Here is a 27008-nt window from a genome sequence, read left to right on the forward strand (position 1 = left end):
GGGAAGACATCGGGGCTTTCTACCTCCACGCCTTGGTTCCTGCAGGCTTTCTGACTTCTCAGCGTGGTCTTCTTGGATTCCCAGCCTGTGTCCCACCTATGAATTTCTGACAGCCCCGGCCATTTACCTCCCCGAACTGTGAGTCGACTTTAACGTGTTTACATCCTGTCTCCCAGGTAGTCGGTCTGTTGGGGCCATTTTCCTGTTTGAAATCATCACAGTGTGTTTACAGAACATCTTCAAGGAATACTCTTTGATAGATTATCCTTCGGCTTCCATGTGAAGCTCACCCAGACAGGCAAGTGCTTGCAGACACGTCTCTTCTTGCTGTTTTCTCTTTATTCTCCTATTCATCTTGCCCTTCCTTGCTTTCCTCCCCCTGCAGGGCCTCCTCCAAAACTTCTCTCCATGGAGGCTCTTTCTCCTCCCCGTCTGCACCCCTCCACCCCTACCCGCAGGCTCTGAGGCCAGGGCACCATGGCATAGACCATCCCAGGAAAGCAGGGCTGGGTTGTAGCTATCCGTGTGAGAGAAGGTTCTCCTTCCCCACAACTTACCTCCAAAGAATACAGAGGATAGTTACTGTCTTTTCCAAATGTCAATCATGGGCTGCGACCAGCGCTCAAAGCTCAGCCTTCCTGGGGTCGTGTGAGGCTACAGAGGAAGTGGAGGAAGTGCCTGGGAAACCCTTCCTGGGAGGACCACACAAAAGGGGCTTTGCCTGAGACCCTCGAGATGGGGACATCCTGAAACAGAGGACCGGAGGGGAGCCTCTTCCGCCCAAGGAGGCCTGGCTCTATGGGGCAATCGTGGCCGAACTCTGCCTCGGCAGCCCTCCCCTCTGCTGCCCCGAAGGTTCATTTGGGATTTCTTGGTCCTTTGAGATTCTACTCCAAAGAGAATGAGAAGCATTCCCGCTGAACGTGGGCACACACTGCTCTGTCTATTCAGGAATTTCATGAGGTAACCAGGTGCTGGGTTTGAGTATGTGATTGATAAAAACTTACATTATAGTTATTTCACAATTTTTACTGCCCTTAATGTATTCTTGGATTGCCTGGTGGGGAAGGATGGGTGGGAACAGAGAATGATGGTCAAACAATATAACGTATAAAGTATAAACAATATAACGTATAAAGTTCTGTTTAATTCTGAACCTTTGGTTGTATTGCAATAGAGTCGTAGGTGGTAAAGGCAGGTGGCCTGCAGGTCTTGTTGATTCTCTCAATGGGTGAGGCACGCAGAAGTCTGACTTTTTCTTGGGGCATTTGGTGGCCATCCTAGTGGTCAGATTGCAGGAGGGATGGGCCAGAATAGACCTTCACCTCCATCCCAAATGCCTCCTTAGCCTCCTACTGACACCTGATTAAGGTCCAAGCATGCACAAAAGTACAAAGAATAGTACACTGAACCCTCACATGCTTATCATTCAGATCCAGAATTATCAGTATTTTACCAATCTTGTTTCATGTATCTTCACGTTTTTCCTGTAGTATTCCAAATCATATATCAGGTAAAGATACGTGCCATTATCAGACCTAACAAAATTAACAGTACATCCTTTCTATCATCTAAATACCCAGGTCATGTTAAAATTTCCCTGATAGTCCCAATAATGTCCTTTAAAGTTGGTTTTCCAATCTATATCCCATCAGTTCACGAGTTGTATTTGAGTGACCTTTTAAGATCTAGGAGTCCTGTGGCAGCAGAATAATGCCTCTCAAAGATGTCTGAGTCCTAATCCCAGAGACCTGTGAATGTTACTTTACCAGGGACTTTGCAGATGGGATAAACCGAGGGTCTGGAGATGGGATGCTTAGTCTGGATTTCCTGGTGAGTCCAATCTGATCCAATGAGTCCCCAAAATTAGAGAACCTCTCCCAGCACTGGTCAGAGAGAGACATGATGACGGAAGAGGGGTCAGAGGGATGCGACCTTATTGGCTTTGAATGTGGAGGAAGGGGCCAGGAACCAAGGAATGCAGGACGCTTACAGAAGCTGGAAAAAGCAAGGAGACATTCTCGCCCTGAGCCTCCAGAGAGGAACACAGCCCTGCTGGCACCTGGACTTCAGCCCTGTGAGACCGTGGCTGACTTCTGATGACACAACTGCCAGATAATACACTAGTGTTGTTTTAAAGCACCATTCCTTTAGCAGGGGGACTGAAGTCACACAGAGGTGTAAACTCTGACACCAGGTTCTTTCCCGAGACCGGGCTGGTGTTGGGCCCGAAAAGGAGGCCCGAGGGCCTGCCTGAGACGTCTGGGGAAAGGGGAGGCTTGGGGGCCTGAGAAGTGGGACCGGCTGGGCTGCAGGCCTCATCAGGCCAGAACCGAAGCGCTCCCCACCCCTCCCAAAGTGGCCTTCACCCTAAGATCAAGTCACTAAGATCAAGGCACTAAACCCTTCTAGGACCTCCCTCTGCCCTCGGGGGTCCAGGCGCCTTCGCTCCTTCTGCGCTGTGCCCGCCGCCTCCTTTCTGTTCCTTGACTGTGACAAGCTCGCCCGCATCTCAGGGACTCATGCTGGCCGGTCCCTCAAGCCACCCCCTCCTCAAGACCGGCTGCTTGTCAGCCCTCAGATCTCAGGCCGGGGAGGCCTCCCCGACCGCTCCAAAACCTCACATAACTGTGTTCATTATCCTCATAACGCTGGTCACTGCCTGCGATTATTTCCTAGAGGGAGGGGTCCGGTCTGTCTGAGTCACGACTCGGTACCGTCCTTCATTCCACAAAGAGTCACTGGGAACCGGGCACCGCACTGGGCACCAGGAAACTAAGCTCCACGGACACACTCCCTGCCTGTCCGTGGCGTGCCTCCCAGCAGGAAGGAGAGCGTGCAGGCCACGCCAGGCTGGCGCATGATGCTGTCGGGACAGCACATACAACGGCGGCCTCGAGAAGGGCGCCCAGGGCTCCCCGGAGAAAACAGTGTCACGGGGGGGGCACATCTGGGGTGAGACTTAGGGTGAGAGAGACTTCTTCACGGAGGCGACAGGGAGAGTGCTGCTGGCAGGGGGAGCTGCTCTTGCCCAGGCGCTGGAGCTGGGAGGGAAGGAGGGGTTGGGGACACGATCAGGTTTCAAGCTGTGGTGTAGAAAAGGGAGGCGCTGCCTTCTGGGAAAGCCTGAGCCAAGCCCAAGGGGTGGAAGCCACAGGCGGAGAGATTTGGTCTCAAAACAGGAAGGAACCTTGTGTCCGCGGAGAGCAAGCTGGACTCAGAGGAAGGAGCGAGTGGTGCCCATTGCCAGGCCGGCTGTCAGGCAGGAGGCCGTGCCCGGCGCAGGTGGCCGTGAGGTCCCTCGTGTCTCAGGCTCTCTAATGCTCTGAGTCAGGACAAGGCCACGCGGGGGAAGAACAGCGGCACATCTGCAGGGTGGGAAGGGTTGTTGGAGAGGTGACATGTAGAGCTATGTCCCCTGTGATGAGTGTGGTTTGCAGGGGAAAGCTGAGTCTTCCTTGATAGGGGTAAAAAGTGGACCTGAGCTTCACGACGGGGCACGTGAGAAAGTGTCTTTCCCTTGTCGTTCCTCAGCATCTCCATGTAGAAGACTGAGTCGGTAAAACCATCCTATTACAGGGATTAACTGAGGGACATGTCCTGGAGGTGTCTGCCACATACCGTCCTATGTGGTAAATGTTTGTTTTTCTTTAAATATCTTACTTTTAAAAATTTATTTGTTTTTTGGCTGGGTTGGGTCTTCATTGCTGTGTACGGGCTTTCTCTAGTTGCAGCGAGCAGGGGCTACTCTTCATTGCGGTGCACGGGCTTCTCATTGCGGTGGCTTCTCTTGTTGTGGAGCATGGGCTCTAGGCACGCGGACTTCAGTAGTTGTGGCTCGCGGGCTCAGTAGCTGTGGCACACGGGCTCAGTTGCTCTGCGGGATATGGGATCTTCCCGGACCAGGGCTCGAACCCGTGTCCCCTGCATTGGTAGGCGGATTCTTAACCACTGCACCACCAGGGAAGCCCCTGTGGTAAATGTTTAACAACTGACCTTCTGGGGGAAAAAAATCCCTAACTGGCACCATCTCCAGCTCCCTGCTTACTGCTCGGAGGCAGGGCAGCAACGTGGTGAAGAGCCCAGCTTACTGACTGGCTCCAGCACCTCTTAGCCATAGGACTTCGGGCAGGTAAAAATCTCAACTCTTAAATGGCATCCTGTGCTCATGACACTCACTTTGTTCTAAGAACGTTCCATCCCTAACTCATTTATCTTCACAGTCACCGCAAGGAGTCTTGACTCTCATCCCCAGTTTAAGAGGAGGACACGGAGACAGAGATGAAGTAATTTACGCAAGACCAACATGATTTGATCTTCATGGATCTGGAATCTGGACAAACATGGCCTGGCTCTGAAGCCAAATTCTTAACTACTATATTGTACCACCTCTCGACCCAGTGATAGGATGCACCGCCATTCGGGCACTTGAGAAGTGGCACGAGCCAGACCAAGGCGTGGAGCCCTGTGAGAGTGAGGGTCTGGGTGCAGACTCTGAGGATATGGGGCTCCCTCTTTGATCATCCCCTTACTTCCTCTTACGCTCTCCTGAGCTGTGGTCATTTGGGGGCGTGAAGGGCGGTGGGGGTGAGAATTGAGAAGGAGTAGAGCTGGCAGCGAAGGCAGCCGGACTTGTCTGGGAAGGAGGGTGGTGAGTGGCGAGCCCGGCTGGACTCAGAGCAGGCAGGACTGACCTCCCCAGGGGGACCATTTAGGCGGGGGGCCCAGATTTGGAGCTGGGTTAATTCAGGATGACTATGAAGGCTGGAACCCAGATAGGCTGGCACCAGATACTCACTGGGCGAACCAGAACCTAAATAAAAGTATGTTAATCAGCAACTTGGTATGTTTTCCTAATATTAAAGGGCAACATTTCCCTTGGTTTCCAGGATCTCCAGTCCGCTTGCTTTTTCTCTTACATCACCAGGCACCTCTTCTCCGTCTTCTGCTGGCTTTTCCTTTGTCCTGATCTTTAAGTCCATCCTTGGACCTCTTATCTTCTCTCTGGATAGTCTCTCCTTAGATGATTTCATTGAGGCTTACGGCTTAAATCCCTTAAAAATGCTGATGGCCCCAGATTCCCATCTTCAGCCTAGTCGCCTACTCTACAGTTCGCACACATAGCCGCCTGGAGGGTTTCTCCACTTAGGAGTCTAAAAAGCATTGCAAATCTGCCCAAATCCGAACTCTTGTTTATCATCGTCAGACATCTCCTCTGGCAGGAAAGGGAACCCCCGTTCAACCAGTGGCTCAGGCAAAAACCCTAGGAATCAGCCTCACTTGCTTCCTTTCTCTCTCACCTCCCACATCTGACCCATTATCAAGTTCTGCCGGTTCTTCTTTGAAATGCAGCCAGAATCGAACTACTTCTTACCACCTGCTCTGCCCCAGCCTCACCCAAGCCACCATCACCTCCCAGCAAGACTCAGGATGTAGCTTCCTAACCTCCCTCCCTGTGTCTGCCTCTGCCCACCTAAAGCCCATCCTTCGAGCATATCTGGAAAGACAGATGTGAAAGGTAAGTGAGAACAGGTCACGACCCTGCTCAAAACCCTCCAGGGGCTTCTAGTTGCTCTTAGAACGAAACCCCAATTTCTGACTTGGGCCCGAAGCCCTCCGTGACCTTCCGCATCTGCAGCTTGGTCTCATCAGCCTCATTACCGCACCCTTCCAAACCACAGAGCTCCGGCCACACCAGCCCCTCTGTTCTTCACAGGGTACCCTGAGTCCAGTGCCGTCTCTAGGACCTTCACGTGCTTCTCCCTAGACCTGGGGCTCTTCTCCCAGGTCTCCACAGGGCTCTGTCCCTCACCTCAGCCAGTTCTCTCCTCAACTGTCACCCCTCGAGACCAGGGGCCCTTCAGGGACCACACACTCCACTCCTAGCCTGGCGTTCTCACATCTCCTCACACTGCCTAATTTTTAGTGCTTATTGGCCCTAAAATTTTATTTATCTGTTTAACCATTTCCTTGTTTATTGCCCACGTCCCCATTAGAATGTAAGTTCCGTGAGGGCAGCGATTTGTCTGTTTTGTTCATTGCTAAATACTCAGCACCTAGAATAATAGACACTCAATACTTATTAGCTGAATGACTGAACGAATGGTTAAAAACAGTGACCGAGTTCAAGAACATCTAGCCACCTCATATATACAGTATAGTTTTAATAGTTTTCAGAAGTTCCCTATAGAAATTAGGGAGTAGCTCATTTCCTCCATTTATCGAAACCCAGAAGTAAGCATTCATTTGATGTTTAAAGACTGATTATTCAGCTGAAGTGAGTAGCTGCTACATGTTGGTCTTTCAAATGCAGAGAATTAAGTATAGTGATAGGTCTCCAGTATGGGTATTCTCATACATTGTAAACTTATTTTATGCCAATTACATCATTGCAACTTTGGAAGAAACGTTATTGGAATTAACTTTAGTTTTTTTCTAGGAAGTCTTCATTTTTTTAAGCTAAATGTAGTCACTGTAAAGTTCAAGAAGTAAATTTTATCTTCTTTTTCTAGGTACCACTGAAAGAAAAGCACATCACTAATATCACACTTGGTTTGGTAATTTTTAGAAACTCCATTAAAAGTAATTGTTAAAGTTTATAATTAAATAAGCATCTCAAAGGAAAAACTAGTATCCTGGTTTCCTAAAAACATCTTCATTAAGACAATATAATCAAACAAAGAGATTTACTTTCTGTTTAAATAATTATGATCACAAATGGTCCCCTTCCCCCCACCTCCACGCCCAAATGAGAAGTAGTTTAGTATACTTTTGGGGATATGGTTTCGGTCTGCCAAATACTTAAGTACAAAATTCTCCTAAGTTGTTTCAAGAAACTGCTAGTACTCTAAGAGGGTTGACATTCTAATATATCCAAACACAGGTTTTTGGGGGTTTTTTCCTAATTGTTTGGCTGCAGATGAAGATATAAGGTTATAAGTATAAGAATTTATGTGGTGATCAGTGATGGAATCCTAATCCATCTTAAGCTGTCAGCGTGACAACTGGCAGTTCCCAGTGTGTATTAAGAGACAGCGATTTTTCTTTTTTTTTTTTGGCCTGAGGGTACATTCCCTTTCAAAAGCAGAATATTTTTCTTCTTTTGCTTTCTAAAGATATCATGCTAAACTCCATTCTTAATGGTTAATCTTTTAAGGAGGCAAGATAAATTGGAGAGAAAATGTGAGAGATTTATAAATTTGGGGAAAATGCAACATGAGGCATTCCAATAAGCAATTTCAAATCAAAACCTTAACTTGGGCAAGGGACATTATATCAACGAACAGCATTCTTTAGAAATGCCTGACATTCAGTTGGATAGAATTATATATTGAAATAGATTGTAGGCATATTGGGGATGTTTTCCCTCTAGCATCTGGTAGTATCAAAGCCCAGGAGGAAGAGTAGGTCACCGTGCCAGAATTTAAAAGCTGCCTTTTGGATAAATATGTGGAAGGATAGGAATTAAGTTATCAAAAGGCTAGAAGAATTTGCTGAAAGGGAGGAGGGTGGTGCTAAAAGCAATAAGCTATTTGGAATTCAATAGCGCACAACTTTAGGGCCTTGTAGAACTAGTATTGTTAGCCAAATAAGGGTAAAGTGATGGTTCAAAAGAAGAAAATTAATGAATAAGTACAAACATAAAAAGCAACAAGGCAATACCCTGATCTGTGAAAGTAAGCAGTACTTATAGAATCTCAGAGGCAATGTGGGATGAGCCCCAAGGGAAATCAGGTACCTCTTCTGTGAAGCCTCCTCTATATTTGGAAAAGAATAGTGACTGGTGATTTCTGTGCCCTATATTAGTCAAGGTAAACTAACTGCTAAACAGTCACCCCAGAGACTCAGTGGTCATGGAAAGACCAGTTGGGTATTGCTGGGCAGTGGACCCTGGTCAATCAAGGTCCCACACCCCTTCCATCTTGTGACTCTGCCCTCCTCTAGGCTTGCATTATGGTCTTCTAGATTCGGCCAGTGGAAGAGAAAATAAAATGGAAGATAGTACATAGGAGGATTTTATGAAAGAGAACTCAAAGCCCTCATGCTCCAGAACCTAGTGACATGACCATACCTAACTCCACGACTACAACCAACCCCAGGTTGGGTAACTAAGTCTGTCTGTGAGCTGAGGAGAAGAGGAGGCAGGTGTGGTAATTAGCTTCAATTAGTACTCACAAGTGGTACCATGTTATTGCACTCATTTGCTGAGGTATCTGCAAGCCTATCTCTTCGTGCTGAAACGGTAAGTCCCTACAATAGGGCAGAGTTGGCTGTTATTTGTTTTGTAGCTATAGCACCAATACTGGCATGGAATTAACACTCAACTTGTAGTCAGGGGATGTGGGCTGCCTGCTTCAAAAAGCCCAGCAGAGTGACCTGGAGATGTTAAGACTGGTTGTCTATGCACGAATATTGCCAAGAAATGCCCAGATTTTTCTCCCTTCCTCAAGATGGCCTCTCTGTGAAGATATTTCCAGAGGGCAAAGGGACCACATGCCAACAGTGGGCAAGGGGCACTTACTTTGTTAATTTTCATTGTGTCTTCATGCAAGAAGCCTTCCAGGGTCTCTACACCTCTTAGGAGGTTCTTCAGTGGGGGAGGGAGAGATTGGGTTTCTGAATGACAAAGGATGGGGTAGAGAGTTTCTAGTGAACCCAAACCTTGGGAATAAAAACAGAAACAAAATCTTTATCAAGGGTAAACCAGACTTCCTTATCAACTGAGAATGAAGTCAGAAGTTATAGGTGAATAAGTAGGACTATAGAACTTTACCAATATCTAGAACCTTATTCTATCTCCACTTGGTTTCATACAAAGTGGTAACAGCTCCTGTGTGACTGACAGAGTACTAGTATCTAGAATATAGAAGTAAAAACCAAACAATCTAATTAGAAGATGGGCAAAGGACATGAAGAGAAGTTTCACCAAAGAGGATTTACAAATGGCAAATAAACATGTGACAAGATGCTCAACATTACTAGCCAATAAGACTACGATATCATTACAAACCTATTAAAACAGCTAAAATGAACAGTAGTGACCACACCAAATGATGGAGAGGATTCAGAGAAACTGGATCTCTTATACATTTGCAATGGGACTATAAAATGGGCCAGCCACTCTGGAAGATAGTTTTCCAGTTTTATAAAAAACTAAATATAAACTTACTATACAACCCAGCAAACATATTTTGGGGCATTTGTCCCAAAGAAGTGAAAATTTATGTCCACACAAAAACCTGTACACAAATGTTCATAGCAGTTTTATCTATAATAGTCAAAAATAGGAAACAACCAAAATATCCCACAATAGATGAACTATTAAACAAACGGTGGTAATCCATACCATGGAATACTACTCAGCAATATACCGGAAGGAACTATTGGTACACACAACAGCTTGGATGGCTCTCAAGGGCATTGGGCTGAGTGGAAAAAGCCAATCCCAAGAGGTCACATACTATATGATTCCATGTATATAACATTCTTGAAATGACAAAAGTATAGAGATGGAGAACAGATCAGTGGTTGCCAAGGATTAGTGACGGGGGTGGGAGGAGGAGCGGGTAGAAGGTGAGACCATAAGGGGATAGCACCAGGGAGATCTTTGTGGTGATGGAAGAGCTCCGTATCTTGATTGTGGTGGTGGTTACATGACTCTACATATGTGATAAACTGGCCACAGACCTACAATACACACGTCACTAGTGTCGATGATATCTTGGTTTGGATATCGTATAGGTGAATAAAATAGAACCATTGGGGGAAACTGAGTAGTACAGAATACACTGGACCTTTCTGTACTATCTTTGCAACTTCTTGTGAATCTCTACTTATTTCAACTTCTTGTGACTCTCTACTTATTTCAAAACAAAAATTTGCAACTTCTTGTGAATCTCTACTTATTTCAAAACAAAAATTAAAAACAAAATTAGAACCGTGCTTTTTGTAAAACTAGTATTTTTAATTAAAAAATGAATAATTCTCATTGTAAAACTTTGAAAAATACTTAAATGTTAAGGAAAAGTCCCCCATATTGTCTTACCCTTCGATTAACTCCAAGCCCACACCCTGAAGTAGCTGCTAATTAAGAGTCTGGTGTGCATTTTTCCAGGTATTTTATTTGATATATCCTTATATACATATATGTGAACTCTTTGTTTTTTCCTCAAATGGAGTCACTACGCTTCTTCTTCTGCAACTTGCTTTTTTCATGTAGTAATAAGACACATTGGACATCTTTTCATGCCACCAAAAATAACCCTATCTCATTCTTCTTAATAACAGCATAGAATTCTACTGTATGGCTGTGCCATAATTTATTTAATCAGCCCCTATACTAGACATTTCGATTGTTTCTAGCTCTTACAAATAATGCTGCAATGGATATTCCTTGTACATACATTTTGTGCAAATACATCTATAAGATAAATTTAAATTTCTGATATTGTCAAATTGCTTTCTGAAGAAGTTGTAACAAGTTATGGGTAACCTCTACTTTAAAGAGAACAGGAAGTCAGGCTGAGTGGCGAGGGTCTGGAAGGGAGGTGATCACGGGAGCTGCCCCTGGTGGGGGAGGTGGGCCTCCTGAAATAACAGATCTGCCTCCCCCTCCATTCATGGGGAAGCCACATTTATTGGAAGTTAGCATCGTTTTCAGGTTTCCTCCCTCCTCCAGGTGGCTCGGGGACACTTAATCCCTATGTAGAAATGAAGTGGGAGGGTGTAGGGCTGGTCTTCCCTCTCAAGACTCGCTGCGACATTCCCTTGAGCTGGGTAGGGGACATCTAGCGGTGGGATTATCAGCCAACACCATCCCAACTTCTCTTCATCAAAATAGTTATTAAAAATTCAATTCCCTCTTTAAAACCATTGGACATCTCAGAGAACTTTCCAGTTAACACTGGCTTCTGGATTTAGAGGAATACATTTAAGGAATTCATTTATGATGTTAAAATGTTTCTTTTAATGAAGGCAACACTCATGGAACGCTATGATCATTGTACAAACCAGTGAAAACATCATTTTTCCACGATTACTCTAAGTAAACACCCAGTTTGATCACCCACTCTCTCTAACACGAGCGTCTCCGGGCTCTCCACTGTCAGCTGACCACGTGAGCATGGCAATATGGCTCCCGATGGCTTCACCACAATGGACCTCTCCAAGTTTTGGCTTCTGCTACTGCCCTTCTCCCAGTTATTTCCTTTTTTGTAGCTTCAACTCGCATGTAGTTTACCTACAAGCATAATGTTCTTTCTTACCTCCCTGCCTTTCTCCTCTGCTGTCTCTGCTTAGAAACAAAGGGACTCCCCACTTGTCTTAACCTAGCTGACTTTTACTCTCAAATCTAATGTAGACATCTTTCCTCCAGGAAACTGGCTAAGGGCTTTCACTGGGACCAAACGTCTGTTCTGTGCAGACACCTAATACTTTCTACCTAATACTAAAATTATCTATTTGTCTGTCTACCCCGGTAGGCTAGGAGCTCCTCAGAATTACAGGCACGTCTTCTTACCCGTGTTTTTACACCCACTACCTAGCAGAGCAGGAGCTTAACGCGTGTCTGTGCAGCTCCACTGAATCATCCCCACAATGCACAGGAGTCTGATTTGAGCTGAGTAACTAAGGATCCCTTCTCTCTCCCCCTCAACCTGTATTTGTGTGAACACTGAGCCTGGGCTAACTTTTGGCCAAGGGCAATAGATGCAAGAAATCTGGAATCCCTGGCCGGCCTCCTCCCCTTATAGCAGAAGGGGTATTAGAATTAATATTTTTTGTTGGTAAAACAAGTGGTACTCAAGATAAGTGGTATGTTTAAAATGATACGGGACCACCTCCCTTGCATTACTGAAGAATAAAGATTGGCAAGCCCAGCAGCCTGCTTCCTTCTCGGTAGCCCTTGAGGTCTAGAGCTCCATTGTCCCCACCTCCTTCGGGGATGTGGTCACCTGACCCACCTGTATGGTTGGCAGGTCTTGTTGACAGGACATTGATGTATCTGCTCTGTCTGAACCTGCTGGAGCACCTGAGGCCAGGGACGGGTTTCCCTGCATCTACCAGAACAGGCTGGCTAAAAAATTTTTGCCCCTCTTTATTAAAAAACACATTGTGTGTTTGGAGAATTTGGTCTAATAATTGCTTTCATTTTAACACACCACAGGATGTAGAACAAGAGAGAGCAAGCTAGCTTCTCCCATCCTTAGTTGCCAGAAATGACCAATATTGACCAAAGGACCTGCTGGTTAATGACAGTCCTTTCAAGAAGCAAGTGCCACGCTGGGTCTCAGCCGTTGCCTCCTTCTTCGTTGTTCCCACCACAGACCTAACCCCAACACAATTCCACTTTAACTTTACATCAGACTAGCCCAGCTGCCAAGTGATGGAACTTTGCTAAGGAGGACACTGGGCAAAACCCTAAAATGCGCCTGCTGTGAACTTGGTTCTCTCTTAGTTGTAAGCGTCACTGAGTTTTAAACTAGAGAAAGTAAATGTTGGCAAAATCATCCTGGCTGACAGGAATTCATGGATCACAGATCATTTGGGAAGAGATCATTTGGAGAAAAAAATTCCCATATGATTTTTTTTTTTTTTTTAATCATTCGTCAACAGGAGACACAGGTCTTAGAAGGGTTGAGAAACACTGACTGGGACCTGCGCCCATAATTTGCTCAGGAACGTGTATCTCAAGGAGGTCATGGATACTTCTAAGGTCACAGAGCTGGTAAACGGCCTGCCCTGGCCTTGAACCCAGATTATCTGTTCCCCCTGTTGGAGTGGAACAGAGCAAGGACAGTCGGGCTGGAGGGACGGCTACAGGTATTTGTTCATTGGATACTTATGGCGAGCTGAGTGCCAGGCCCTAGGCCAGGATCTGGGAACACAGAGATGAAGGAGAGACAAGCCTGACCCGAGATGTCCTGGGTGGACGGCGAGCACAGAAACACACGTGATGACACATGCAATCTGGGCCAGCAGGGTGCTGGTGGGGGGACCGCAGCCTGCAGGGGGTGGGGAGGAACCTCTTGGGTGAGGTGCAGCTCGAGGTTTGTAAAGAAAGAGCACGTGTGGAGAAAGGCACCCAGGACGGGGGCCAGCGCGGCAGGGGCACTGGTGTGAGAAGCAGCGTGCCTGCGTGCTCAGGAAGTACAAGGCACCAGTGTTCCCAAGCAGCAAGGGGACGCCGGGCCTGTCTTCACAGGGGATGCCGGAGAGTGAGGCTGTATTAGTCCACTGGGGCTGCATAACAAAACACCATGGACCAACAGACCGGGTGCCTTAAACAACAGAAATGTACCCTCACGGCTCTGGAGGCTGCAAGTCCGAGATCAAGGTGTCAGCAGGGTCTTTCCCCTTGGCTTGCCTTCTCGCTGTGTCTTCACAAGGTCTTTCCCCTGTGCACACGTGTCCCTGGTGTCTCTGTGTCCTAGTCTCCTCTTCTTATAAAGACACCAGTCAGATTGGCTCAGCGCCCGTTCTAACAGCCCCATTTTAACTTAACCACCTCTTTAAAGGCCCTAGCTCTAAACACAGGCACGTTCTTCAGTACTGGCGGATGGGGCTTCAACACACGCATTTTGAGGGGAAACAGTCCAGCCCATAACAAGGGCCATCGTGTCATTTCGAAGAGCAGGGACCCTAGCCACACACAGACATTCACCAAGACAGTGACGTGCCCAGATCTGTGCTTCCGAAGGAGCGCTGCGCTTGCAGCTGAACATTGGCAGTGGCAGGGAGACCTGTCAGAAGGTAGCAGAGCAGACCAAGCTTTTCTCTTCCCAACTTGATCCTTCCTCAGCTTTTCCCCCGGTGACAGCCTCGTGGTCACACTGCTTTCACTCTCTTCGGGCCCAGGCGGCCCAGACGAGGGCAAACTCGTTCGGGTGCAGAGAGGCCGTTCCCGGGGCGTCCCCTTGCTGCCCCCTGCATGAGGAAGTGCCCTGCTGGGTCCCTGCTCTGACCTGACTGCTGGGCACCTTCTGCCAACCCCGAAGGAAGCAACACCTTCCCAGCGGGGCTGCAGGGAGGGCCAGAGGCGGGCAGAGGCCAAAACATCTGCCAAGTCACTCAGCACGGGACCAGGGCCAAAGGATGGGCCAAGGCTCCCGGAGGCCAGGGGCTGAGTGGGAAACGAATTCATGGCCCACGGTTGCTGCTTAGACAGCATCCTGACCAGGCCAGGGGTTTGACTTTGGGCCCATGGATTTAGGGCTCTATGAATTTAGACAGGGAAGAGATTATATTATGTTATACGTTTTAACAACTAACAGAATCTTAGCACTTCTTCAGGCAAACTATTAGAAACGCTGGAATTATATTAGAGGTATGGTTATCAGACCAACTGCTAGGTCTTGTTAGTGTGCAAATAAACAGGTTTATTGCTATAGCACAAATTTATTCTTTTGATAACTGAATATTTTGATACTTGATTTCAATATAATTTTTAAAAATCTTACATATTTTTAGGGTTAGGGTTAGTGAATATTCTTCTGTGCAAAGGTCTGCAGGTTTCACCAGATTGCCGTGGCTCAAAAGAGGTTACAAACCCCTGCTTAACCAAGGCCAGGGATGACGTGAACTAGAGTCCAAAGAGAGGAAACTAAATGCCCATTTTACCCTCTAATAATAGGACATCTGGGGACCAGGACTTCAGAACATTGAAGCTGCTCCTGAGCAACTAGAAAGTTCAGGGCTTCAAAATGTAATACAGATCAAGACTAGAAAGGTGTGTTCCTTTGATGGCAACTGTTCTGAGCTCTTCATTATCCTTTTGCACACAGATCACAAGTCTGAAAACGGAGAGACCGTTTGTAAAGTGCTGGTCGTCGCCAGGTCACCTCTGCCTTCAGCCTTGGATGTGTTTATTTAAAAGCTACCAGTGTGCACCAAACCAGGGGGAGGTGACAGAGTGAGGGGTTTTGCTACAATCACACCAGTAAGTGTGTGTTCGGTCTTTGCTCCAAGCTGACTAGAAGCTTCTGTTGTTCTGTATGGAGACACCATGGGGTGTGGTGGCCTGGGGACTCTATCACCACCCCGAGAGGGGATAGGAGGCAAGAAGGTGCCGGCTCGCGCAGTTGCCCACCACCCTCTCGCTCCTCCGAAACGTCTGTGTATGACACGTCCAAACACCAGCACACAGGGTGTACAGACCAGTCACAGGAGGAACCGGCCGTGAAAACGCCAAAAGGCCCAGTGGTCCACGTGCTGGTGCCACATGCCGCCGGGCCAGGCACGCAGCTGGCGGGCATCTTGCTGCATGTCTCTCCCTAAGCAACCGGGTAAATGGAATCCTTCAACAGGATGCTCTCCTTCCCAGCCGCTCTCTCCTAATTCCAGGCTTTCTACTTTCGAGATGTTGTCTGTTTTCATCCCACTTGAACCTACAGCCGTCAGCCCCTTTAATAGGGGTGTCTATAAAGAGCTGCCCTAAAATATGGTTTTCCAGCGCACTTAATGTCTTTCCAATTAAATCCAGATGTGAAAAGCTGAAGGAACAGTTCTCAGGACTGAACAAGATGACATAAATCTTGCAGCTGACAGAGATCCCACTGAGCTCGGTTGGGGAAACTCACAGAGAACTTGTTTGGGGCCAGGAAAGCGGCTGGGTATAAAGACAGATGTGTACACTCGGATGCAAAAAAATATGTTAAGAGAGAGAAAACACTCTTCTAACCCAGTGCCTGCAAACAGGACTGGAGGCACGAAGCAGGTTGGGTTGAACTCCCCTCCCACACTCCGCTACATCAAAGGAGGTGATTGAAAAGGCTTTGCTAGAAAAGAGACCAACCCAGCGATGCTTCCTGGTCCCCTCAATTGCTCTTCTCAGGGAGAGGAAGGTGGGCACTCCTGACAGACCTTTGCTGGAAGAGAACAAGGGCTGTTTGTGCAGCTGAGAGCTTGGCTTTTATTTTTTTAATTATCAGGTTTTGTACACTTTCCAGAAAGTTCCTTTAAAAAAATAGTATATTCTTCCTCCTCTTCTCCAGATGCTAGGAAGTACAGGTTCAACCCAAACCGTGTCTATTTCAAAGGGACACAAAACCCAGAGCTGGAGTTCAAGGAGTTTGGTGGCATGCTGCCCAAGGACTAAAGCCTTGGGTTTTCTCTTACCCTCCCGGTAATTTTGTTTTTAAAGCTTGGAACACAAATTCCCCTGGAGGATGGGCTGCTGCAGGATGCAGTGTGGAGAAGGGCAGGGCAGGCAGTGGAAACCAGGAGCCGGGTGCAGGGAATGAGCCCAGGGCAGAGCCGAGGCGGTCATGCTGACCGACAGGTGTCGGGGGGGACAACCAGCTCCCCGCTGCATCCAGAAGGTTCGCTTCCTAGAGTTTCAGGAGCTCAGGACAGCGGTGTGGGTTTTTCCCCCTCAGGAGCCTCCCCAGTTATCCCCTGCTTCTCCTCTCACCCCTCTCCTGCCCCATCGTGGCAGCAGCTCTGCGACAGAGGACAGAGGGGCTGACACTTGCTCACGAGGCCCCCTGGCAGGGCTGTAAGGAGCCCTCGGTCCCCTCAGCAGAGACGTCTCGCTTTTTCCTGCCGTGCCTCCCACGGAAAGCCCTGATGCGAGTGCATTTCATTGACAGTTTTATGACCCTGACCATCCCCCCTGTAACCATATCTTTAAAATGGCTCCTTGTGTTCAGGTGGGTGAGAGCAGGGCTGTGCTCGTCTTTCTACTTCCTGCTGCTAAGACGTCTCCGCCTGAAACAGTGGGACTAAAGTATTAGAAAGCGAGTTCTGGATCACAGAGCTGAGCACATAACTTTGACCACTTTTATTTTCCATCTTGAGATAAAAGCCAAAACATGTTTTTTAAATTTATGTTTTACATCTTTTAGTTGGGTATTGTTTTTCTGAGCGAATTCGAAGTATTGTAAAGATGTCTTCAAAGACAGACAACTTCAGCTGGAAAGAAATGAATGCAAATTACAGTGCATCCCGGTGACATGCTAATTTATAGCACCGTAAAGGTACAGTTCAAAGCTCGAATGAGCCAGAAGGAAGTTGGTGGATTGATGGTTTGCAGTAAGAAAGGTTTAGAAACAATAAAATGTAACCAGAATTTCAGCTTGAAAATGAGCTAAAGGGTCCATTTGTTCCAAGTTACTGAGTTTTTAATTTAGATCTGCTGTTAAAACCTAATGCATTTTGTATCTGTGATTAGTAAATGACTCTAACCCGGTGTCTTTAAGGAAAAACTGCAAAAGAGCAGGAATAATTCTCAAAGATAAGACTCACAGCTGCAGGTTTCTTAGCAAAAATGTAATCTGTATATCTCACCTTTAAAATGAGATTACAAAGCACAAAAGCTTAAAAAAAAAAAAAGACACACCTGTGATTTTCTTTTTTTTAGAGGTTAGCAATTATTGTAAAAGGGAAAGCACATTTCCATACAGGCAAAATTCACCTGTAATAGCATATAAAATATTGTATATTCATGAACCATTGCTGGCAATTATTTACCCCAAACATTTGAACCTGAACAAGAATGCAAAAGCTATCATTCGACATATAAATACGTATATAAACATGTATTCCCATTTCTTTGCTCACTATTCATGTCATTTACACTCTACATCTACACTTAAGGTGGAAATGTATTCAGAAAACATATTCTTTAGATTCCAAGCGCTGTCTGGGAAAAATTGAGAGGCACTTCGCTACCCAAATCAAGCTGATGAAAATCGGCATAGAGGCTTGTCACAGCCTGAGTGCTTTGAGGCTGGAGTAGATCAACCAGTTTGAAACTGGATAGCTCTTTTTAGAAATCAGAAGGAGAAACTTTTTTTTTTTCTTTTAAGAGGCAAGGAATTCTTAGGATAGGTAGATTTTATTTTTCATTTTATACTAAAGAGAAATATAACCTCTGGTTTGGTAACACAAATAACATCTCTTTCTAAAAGACACAAAGCTATTGATTAGGCACGTCCTTTTTTTTTTTTTTTTTTTTTTTTTTTTTTTAGGAAGGCAGATGTCCTAGGTGTGGGTCAGAGCCGCCAGGCCACTCTAGCCATTGGGGTGCCTGTCCCCTGAAGAGATGACTTGCCCCAGTGACCACTCTGTCCCAGAGGACAGAGCTGCGTGCCTTCACTGGGGTGCACGTCTGCATGGCCAGAAAACAAATGGACACTTTCACTGAACGTTGTCTTCCTTTTACTCAAGACCATCTGATTCTAAGTATGTTTCTTAGAAGAAAAAAAAAAAAACAACCAGAATATTAGACTATTTAAAAATGAGTTATCCTTAATAAATAAATTATCTATAAAATAGAGGTCATTAAATTTGCGAGCCGTAAAACAGGAATTCCGTTTGTCCATCCAAATTAGCAGCTACAAATTCTGCACTTTAGGTTGCATGTTCGTTTTTAAAATGCCACACATTCATAAAGTTGCTTTTTACTACACATGCCAAAACATTAAACAGTAACTGTGATATAACACCCACTGGACAAATTTACAATTTGCAGGACGTGAAAGAATAATATTTCGTCTTGGATTAGCTGATTGCCTATTTCATTTGCAGATTTGAGCTAATTAAAAAAATATTAAGTGGATCTACCTTCAACCCACATACTTACTTATGCTTTTTTTTTTTTAACCCATTTCACCCCCTGCCTCCCTGCCCCCGACTGCCATCACCTCCCCAACCGCCGCCCCTGCTTCTGGCAACCACCAATCTCTTCTCTGTATCTATGAGTTTGGTTTTTTCTTTTTATTTCACACATACTGAGATCATACAGTATATATCTTTCTCTGATTTATTTCACTTAGCAAATGCCCTCAAGTTCCATCGATGTTGTCACCAATGGCAGGCTCTCCTTTTTTATGGCTGAATAATATATATATATATATATACCACATTTTCTCTATCCATTTGTCTGTTAATGGACACTTAGGCTGTTTCTATGTCTTGGCTATTGTAAATCATGCTGCAACAAACATGGAAGGGCATATATCTTTTCTGTTTTTGTTTTCTTTAGATAAATACCCAGGAGTGAAATTGCTGGATCCTATGATAGTTCTATTTTTAATTTTTTGAGAAACCTCCATACTGTTTTCCACAGTGGTTGCACCAGTTTACATTCCCACCCATAGTATACAAGGATTCCCTTTTCTTCTCATAATCCGTATGCTATCTACATATGCTTCTTGATAATGGCACCATAAAAATGGATTTAAAAGACTTCTTCATGTGATTTTTGTTTACACCTGTATTGAGGGATATTATTCTAAACCCTAACTCAGTGGTAGCAACAGAGAAGGAAAGTGAAGATTAGATGCACAGGAATGGGCCCTTGGGGCCCTTTTCCCAAGAGTACCATTTACCCATCCACTCTCTTCTTCAACATAACAAAAGTAATAACAGTCCGTGATGAAGTCTTACATTTGAATGGCATTTGCCATTTAGCCATTTTTAAAGAGAGAAGGCTAAGAGTAAGAGACCAGGAAAAGACGAATGGGGACATCCTTTCAAAGGCAATTCGATATCATCTCAGCTTACTGGGCTGTAGATGCTCTAGAGCAGCGGTCCCCAACCTTTTTGGCACCAGGGACCGGTTTCGTGGAAGACCATTTTTCCACGGACTGGGGCTGGGGGGGGTGGGTCGCGGGTCGGTTCAAGCTGTACCGCGAGCAATAGGGAGGATGGTTCAGGTGGTAATGGGAGCGATGGGGAGCAATGGGGAATAGCAGATGAGGCTCCGCTCGCCCGCCACTCACCTCCTGCTGTGCGGCCCGGTTTCTAACAGGCCACGGACCAGTACCGGTCGGCAGCCCGGGGGTCGGGACCCCTGTTCTAGATGGATGGCCTGTAGATGTATACTCATGCCCACAGAAGATTGCTTTGATGACTTTACAATAAGGCCAGCAGTGAGACTGGCCTCTCGTGACGTGTGATGAGAGCTGGAGACGTACAGGTCTGTCCTTGTTGGGGCTGGTGGGTGGGTGGGCGGCTGTGAAGGAGGCAGACTACTTTGGTGGGGAGGACTGGGTCCTCCCCGGGCTAGAAGACGAGTGGTTTTGGCAGTTCTTCCAAGTCAGCTCAGGCCTCAAGGTAGGATTCAGCCTTGAGCGGAGACAGAAGTACTTAGCCAGGTCGTCCTATTCAGAGCTTGAAGCATGATACTGGAATTCTCCCATGTGCAAACCCACCAAACACACGCCTTGCTGCAGGCAGAAGGGCCACCTGAATCCCATCTCTTTGTACAGAGGTGCAGGTCAGGAAGCCCACTGCCTGCTCCGCTCAGGCTGGGGCAGGGACTCACTGCCATCTAATGGTGGGGATGTTTCCTACAGGAATTGTTCAGAAAGGAGAGGCCACAATGATTTGGAGAACTTGAGGGCTTTGGTCTCTGGTCAAACTATTTCTCTCTCAGGCTGTGAGGCTGAGGTGGAGGGTCCAGGAACCAGGACCACCAGTCAGGGGTCAGACGCCAACATGCCCCGGAGGCTCACTCCAGCCACGGCAAACTCCGAAGTCTCTGACCAGATCTCCCTTGACCTGGGAAGGGTGTGGGAAATGTTCCCAAGGGGCTCTGGGGCGGCCACAAGTCGGGGCAGGAATGGAAGAGTCCCCTCATCTCCAGCCCCCAGAGAGAGGCCCAGCGGGTGCTCCGTGGCTTTGATTGGGCTAGTCTCTCTGCCTAGAGGGCCCTTCCTGCCTGCCTTCCCATGAAAAACCACTACTCATTACTTAAGGTTCAGCTAAACTGTCATTTCCTCCCTAAAACACTCCCCAGATTCCCCGAGAATGAGTTGTTCCGCTTTTTGTACTCCAGAATGCTTTGCCCATATACCCATTATAGATTTTTATCGCACTGATGATATGCAAGACTACACATCTTTGTACCCACCAGGTCATGAGCTACTGAAGGGCAAGAGGTGTGTTGTATTTATCTCTGTAGCCCCAACACAAAACCCAGAATATAGTGCATGTTCAATAAATATGGGTGGATGGATGGAAGGATGGATGGATGGATGGATGGATGGATGAGAAGCTGAGGCCTTGTGTCTGAGGGTGTCAGCCAGATCAAAGTTCACTGGCTATTTTTAGAGTCTAAAAAGATGGGTTCAATGTCAAGGTCCAAGTGAAAAAGGAATCCACTTACTGGCACAAATTAATTGCAAAGATGTACTCTCTTTGGTGGGCAGGATCAGGCTTAGCAGTAAGACAAACACTCTTACAATATTCAGATCTGGGAGCAGATGTATTTCAGTCTTGTTGCCACCGAGCATTGTTGAATTAAAAGTTAAACAGGGCATAATTACTGCATGAGATTAAGCACAAAAGGACAATCTAAAATATACAGCGAGGTCTACTTAGATTCCAGTTGGTGGTGTGGAGGAATTTAAACAGGACCTGTTTAAAATAGGTGAGCCTAAACTAATCCAGGGTCAGAAAGGGAACCTCTCAGCTTGCATTACATGGAGAAAGAATAACTGAAATCTGCCCAGAGTTATCAATCATTCATTCAGTCAGGTATCTTCTGAATACTTCCTAAGTGCACAGCATTGTCTGTGCTTCAAGGAGGGTGTAAAGAAATAGGCAATGTGCACATGAAAGGAAGAACTTGTCAAGTGGGAGTGAGAGGGAGCAGGTGCTCCTCAAGGCAGGAGGGGGAGGGGGCCAAACAGCCAAGATACGAGGCAGGAATGAGCAAGGGGCCCAGAGCTGGAGGTCTTGGCAAGGTTCCATTCCATTCCATCTTACCAGATAATTATTCTCTTCCTACTACTCATATGTGGGTCACCTGGGCTGATCCAATTCTATACTTTTAGAGGCACGGACATTTTCTCTAGGACAACACCTATATTTTTCAAATATGTAAAATTTATACACAAACACATTTGGGCATCCATTCAAAAATGGAAACAGTACGGGGACTGCTGAATTCAAATCTGAGGAGTATTAGAGAAAGTTTTTATTTTGTAGTGAATCACATACAGTGTATTGAATAACTGTTAATAGGGAAGAGCAAGATCTGACTCCATGTTGGATCTGTTTCTTTTACTTTAACCTTTGCTTTTCGTTGCTTTTGTCACTATAATCCCTAAATGCTGTCCATAGCTGTAAGCATACATAATGGCCTGCCTCGGGGAACCCTGCCCTTCTGCCTGAATGTTAAACTAAAGTGCCTTTGTTCAGCTGACATGGAGACACTGTGACTCTGCCCACCTATGAATGGCTGCAGAAAAGAAGAAATTAACATATTTGCTCCCTGAGGCTGGCCAAGCCAGGAGATTTTTGCAAGACTTATGGCTTTTTTACTTCCTCATCTCCTCCCCCTCTCTGTTCTATAAAAGAAACTAGCATTCAGGCCCGATAAGATGCTATTCTGGGACACTAGTCTGACACCTTCTCGGATGCCCAGCTTTCCGAATAAAGTCGCTATTCCTTGCCTCAACACCTCATCTCCTGATTATAGGCCTGTTGTGTGGACCAAGCAGACCGAGCTTGGATTTGGTAACATAACCATATTTACCAACTGAAACCGAGGTCCTTTTCTTTCCCCAAATCGCTAATGCTCTGATTTGATACTTGAATTTGCTAATGACATTATTTTAGCCCTGACATCTTTCTTTAATTTGCATTGGGCACTCTTCGAAATGCTATGATTTTTCCTCGAGGGCACTTTATATCCATGAATTAAGATGTTTTTCTTAATTCTCTCTGGTCTTTTCTTGCTAATCCAAGGCACTGAAAGGTACAAAAATGACCGTTTCCCAGTGGAAACAGGCAAGGACATTACAGACCTAATCAAGCTTAGAAATAAATACACAGAAAGAACCAAAAGAGCACTTCCCTTCTGATGTTAGCATCTAAATGCCAGTCAATAACACAATAGCCTGTAGGTTGGTGTCCAAGTACAGGCCCTTGGGGGCTGCAGGACCGAAGAGCCTGCACCAGGTGACCCCACAGCCTCGGCTCTTACACATGCGGTTGGGTCTTCATCTCAAATGAACCATTCATACTTAGGCACCCTCTCATATTTCCATTTGTAATGTTGTCATAAAGAAATCTCATTTTATACTTTCCAGACTAATGATTCGGTACAAAAAAGATACGCTGCCAAAGTAAGAGAATGGGGGAGGAAAAGAATTCTCGCAGACATTTGTGAATCAGCAAAGCAAAAGGCCGAGAGAAACTATACAGTGACTTTCATCTTCTCCCACGTCTCAGTGACTCCGAGGCTTTGTGCACAATCTATTTAATCTGGGCTTTAAATACCACTCTTAGTTTTCTCTTTGGTGTCATATTTGTACTCGTCTGACTGTCCCTTCTACTGAGATCGTCTTATTTTAGCTGTTTTAATTTATATGATTTCCACCAGGATAGGCATGCTATGCAAAATACTGAATGACAGGGTAACTTGGTTATCAAGTTCACATGGGCACTGAACAAGCAGAGCTGACTGTTGCCCTGGGCTGGGGCAGGGTCTTAGACACCCTGTTTTCACTGGGTGTTACTCCTTTGGTAGCTGGGTCTTGGGGAGATGAAGTGGGGGGGATCTCAGAGAGGGGCCTGGGCAGCCATGGGGTTGGTGGCAGGCACTGAGAACTTGAGGCCACAGCTATTACCAATGGGTACAGAAGTATTTCAATATTTTAACAACCAGTATGGGCATACTAACATCCATCTGACGAATATTATCTCCATCAAGATCTATTTTAAGGGCTTCCCTGGTTGCTCAGTGGTTGGGAATCTGCCTGCCAATGCAGGGGACACGGGTTCGAGTCCTGGTCCGGGAGGATCCCACATGCTGTAGAGCAGCTGGGCCCGTGTGCCACAACTACTGAGCCTGCGCTCTGGAGCCCGCAAGCCACAACTACTGAGCCCGCGTGCCACAACTACTGGAGCCTGTGTGCCTAGAGCCTGTGCTCTGCAACAAGAGAAGCCACTGCAATGAGAAGCCCGCGCACCACAACGAAGAGTTGCCCCCGCTCGCCACAATTGGAGAAGGCCCGCGCGCAGCGACAAAGACCCAATGCAGCCAAAAATTAAAAAAAAAAAAAAATCTATTTTAAAATTTCATTCCTTAATCTGATTTTTAAATTTCCTTACCAGGAACCTCATGGGAGGAACTACTATTTAATTAAAATTCTCAGCTTTACTTCCATAAAATAAAATTGGCCCTAGAATTGACTTGGAATTTTGGTTTTCACAATTACAGTTTTTCTGATTAGACAATTCAGCTTCATGATAATGTATTTGAATATCATGGTTTCTATTCTAACCCCAATTCAATATTCTAAGATATTCAGGAATATTACTTTTACTCCTGCTTTCATTTTAATGCACAAATACCTTTTTACTTTATCAGTTCTTTGGACTTAATCCTGTCTAGGAAGTTCATAGAAACAACAAAGAGAGAGAAAAAAGAGCCTGCTGTTTCATTAACAGTTGCCAGACATCCCTCCCAATACTTGTCCAGCAAAGCTCAAGAAGTTTAAAAACTGAGAACAACAACAACAAAAAATACCAACAAAAAAGTCGACATAGAATGTTCTTTTTTTAAAAAAAAAACTTTACTCACTTGAATACCATCTCTGACTGTAATAAAAATGTTGGCTCTTTCAGAACCCCTTTAACAAAGATATAAGAAAGTTTCTCTTGTTACATGACCCGATTTTTATCATGTGTATTCTCAAAAGGGAAACCAGCATTTTATCCTGATGCGTTCAGAACCAAAGTGGTGTAAACCAAGCTCTGAATACAGAAAGAATAGGAGGAAGCTGAGGCTGGTCAATGGGCGGATGGCACTGGAGAAGGGCAGTAACACTTGACGTTAATTATACATCTACCCACCCGGTCCTAGGCAGGGTATTTGCCAAGAAGTTCTTACATTCCTGTGGCCAGGGAACAGGGCCACACTAAAGTTCCATGGAAAACAACAGAGCCTTATAAAACATTTTAATCACTCCAGCTCCCCGCGATGACTAAATAATCTAACAAAAATTTTCATTGAATGGAAGCCTACTTTTGTGAAAGTAATCAAATTTGGACTTAAAAGTTTTTTGTTTTTTTCTTTAAAGAGGTTTCCTTGCTTCATTTTTCTCTCATGACCAACAACTGCTGATTTAATGTTAACTTGCCAAGGTTTTTATACTTCAAAGATAGATGGGTAGATATAATTTACAAAACAAAACAAAAGCCAAAAATCAAAAAACAAAACCAAATAAAGGGCGCTCTTACTTTGAGTGTATAGTCACAGAAGAGAAGCAGAGATGCTTCTCACCTAGCATGAAACAAATTAACTTCCAACAAACACAGAGAATAGGAACCATTTCAGATAGGCTTTATCATTATATTGGTACAAAAGAGGCATAATTTTCCAGGCTATCGAAATAGCTTTAGAGAATACCTTTTCCGTACAGAAATCAGAAATTCCTAAATCTGTTCTGAGAGCCCACTGCATGTCCAGGCTTTATTATAGGGGACAATTTTTTTTTTTTTTTTTTAACTTTTAATTTTATATTGGAGTACAGTCAGTTAACAATGCTGTGATAGTTTCAGGTGTACAGCAAAGTGATTCAGTTATCTATATACATGTATCTATTCTGTTTCAAATTCTTTTCCTATACAGGTGATTACAGAATATTGAGCAGAGTTCCCTGTGCTATACACTATGTCCTGTTGGTTATCTATTTTAAATATAGCAGTGTGTACATGTCAATCCCAAACTACAAGGACAACTTGAAATAGCTGCGAGGCACTCTGGTTTCTGGAGCTGCATTTTTACCCTTCTCCCTGCCAGGAAGCGGAGGCTCCTACATGAAGTCTGTTCTCATTAAGATGATTCCCCGCCACAGAGCCCACAAACAGGGGCCCTAGCATGTGCAGGGCTCCCACTGAAATCAAAACCCATCCCCGACTCATGCAGCTCTGTCCCCAGATATGGTTGCATCCCACACACGCTGCTGTCCTCACACCCACGCTGTTGTCACAGCACCCGCCGGACTGTTACTAAGGGCCCTGGTATGCTGCCGAATACATGCACCAAAGAGGAATTTCAGAACATATTTCAGGAATCCTTGTCGTTGGTTCCACGTCTTCATGTGCTCAATGTGGCCACTGTCTCTTGAGGAGGGGCTCCTCTCGGGCATGGCTCCCAGTGACTCTGGAGGCCTCCTGGTCCCCAGCTCCGGTCGTGAATATACAATGGAGATCAGAGGAAGGCTGCAGGAGGAATCTAGGGCAGAGCTGAATTGGCTCGTTCTCCTCCTATTAGACCATTCATACAGGTCAGCACAGCTCACTTCACCCTCGTCCTCTCCTCGGCAATGGCTGCCAACCGGAGCTCCAACTCAATCCCAGTTTTGTATCCTTATCTTCTTAAGGGTCTCAGGGTCTTAGCCTGGGGTGCCCGACGAGTCATGTGTCTGGCAAGCACTCCCCCCACCCCACCCCCTTGGGTGTTGTGGAGTAGCTGTTGTCTGTATGTTGAACCAAGCAAGAACTCGAAGAAAAGGGCATGGTTGTTGTTTTGATTAAGGTGGTTTGGGGAAGGCCATCTGTTCCAACTGAGAAAAGGGGCATGATTTGATAGACAGCACAAAGGACTAAGTCAATACGTGGGTCTCTTAATTCTTGTTAAACATGTAGGCTAAATTCCTATAGGGGATGAGAGAAGTTTTGAACAAGTTTAAACACATTTGATGATGTTTAGCTTCGGAACTCCTTTCCAACCTTTCCTAGAAATTGACATGAGTAAACCAACAGAGGGAAAGGATTGCTAAATGGTAATTACAAAGGGCTTTTGAGGAAAACGCTTAAGTGAGAGGGATGATTTCTGTCCTCTGCTAAGGCTCTGAGGACTCTTAGACCCACGGTCTTCTAGACTGGAGGTGTCTCGCGGTATTCCCTAGTTGCTTTGGAGGGCTTGGCTTTGGTGACACAGAAGCATCCGTTGCTTCCAGGATGAGAGTCACAATGATTTAGTGCCAGACTCTGCACATAGCTTTGTTTTCAGATTCTTCACACTGATGTCATAAGGAGCTCTAAGATTG

The 27008-nt window shown here is 45.7% G+C and overlaps 1 protein-coding gene and 1 long non-coding RNA gene across 15 annotated transcripts in view; one reads left to right on the top strand and one right to left on the bottom strand.

Annotated features, from left to right (window-relative positions):
• STAU2 (staufen double-stranded RNA binding protein 2) overlaps positions 1-27008 on the bottom strand; it is a 302893-nt gene that overhangs the window by 12262 nt on the left and 263623 nt on the right. The window lies entirely within an intron of this gene.
• LOC309646378 lies at positions 3187-18720 on the top strand. Its single transcript, XR_014255320.1, has 2 exons — positions 3187-3632; positions 4224-18720. It is a non-coding gene; the product is annotated as an uncharacterized lncRNA (long non-coding RNA).

This window comes from Balaenoptera physalus, assembly GCF_965194825.1.
Source record: "Balaenoptera physalus genome assembly, chromosome: 17".
NCBI classification, from domain to species: domain Eukaryota; kingdom Metazoa; phylum Chordata; class Mammalia; order Artiodactyla; family Balaenopteridae; genus Balaenoptera; species Balaenoptera physalus.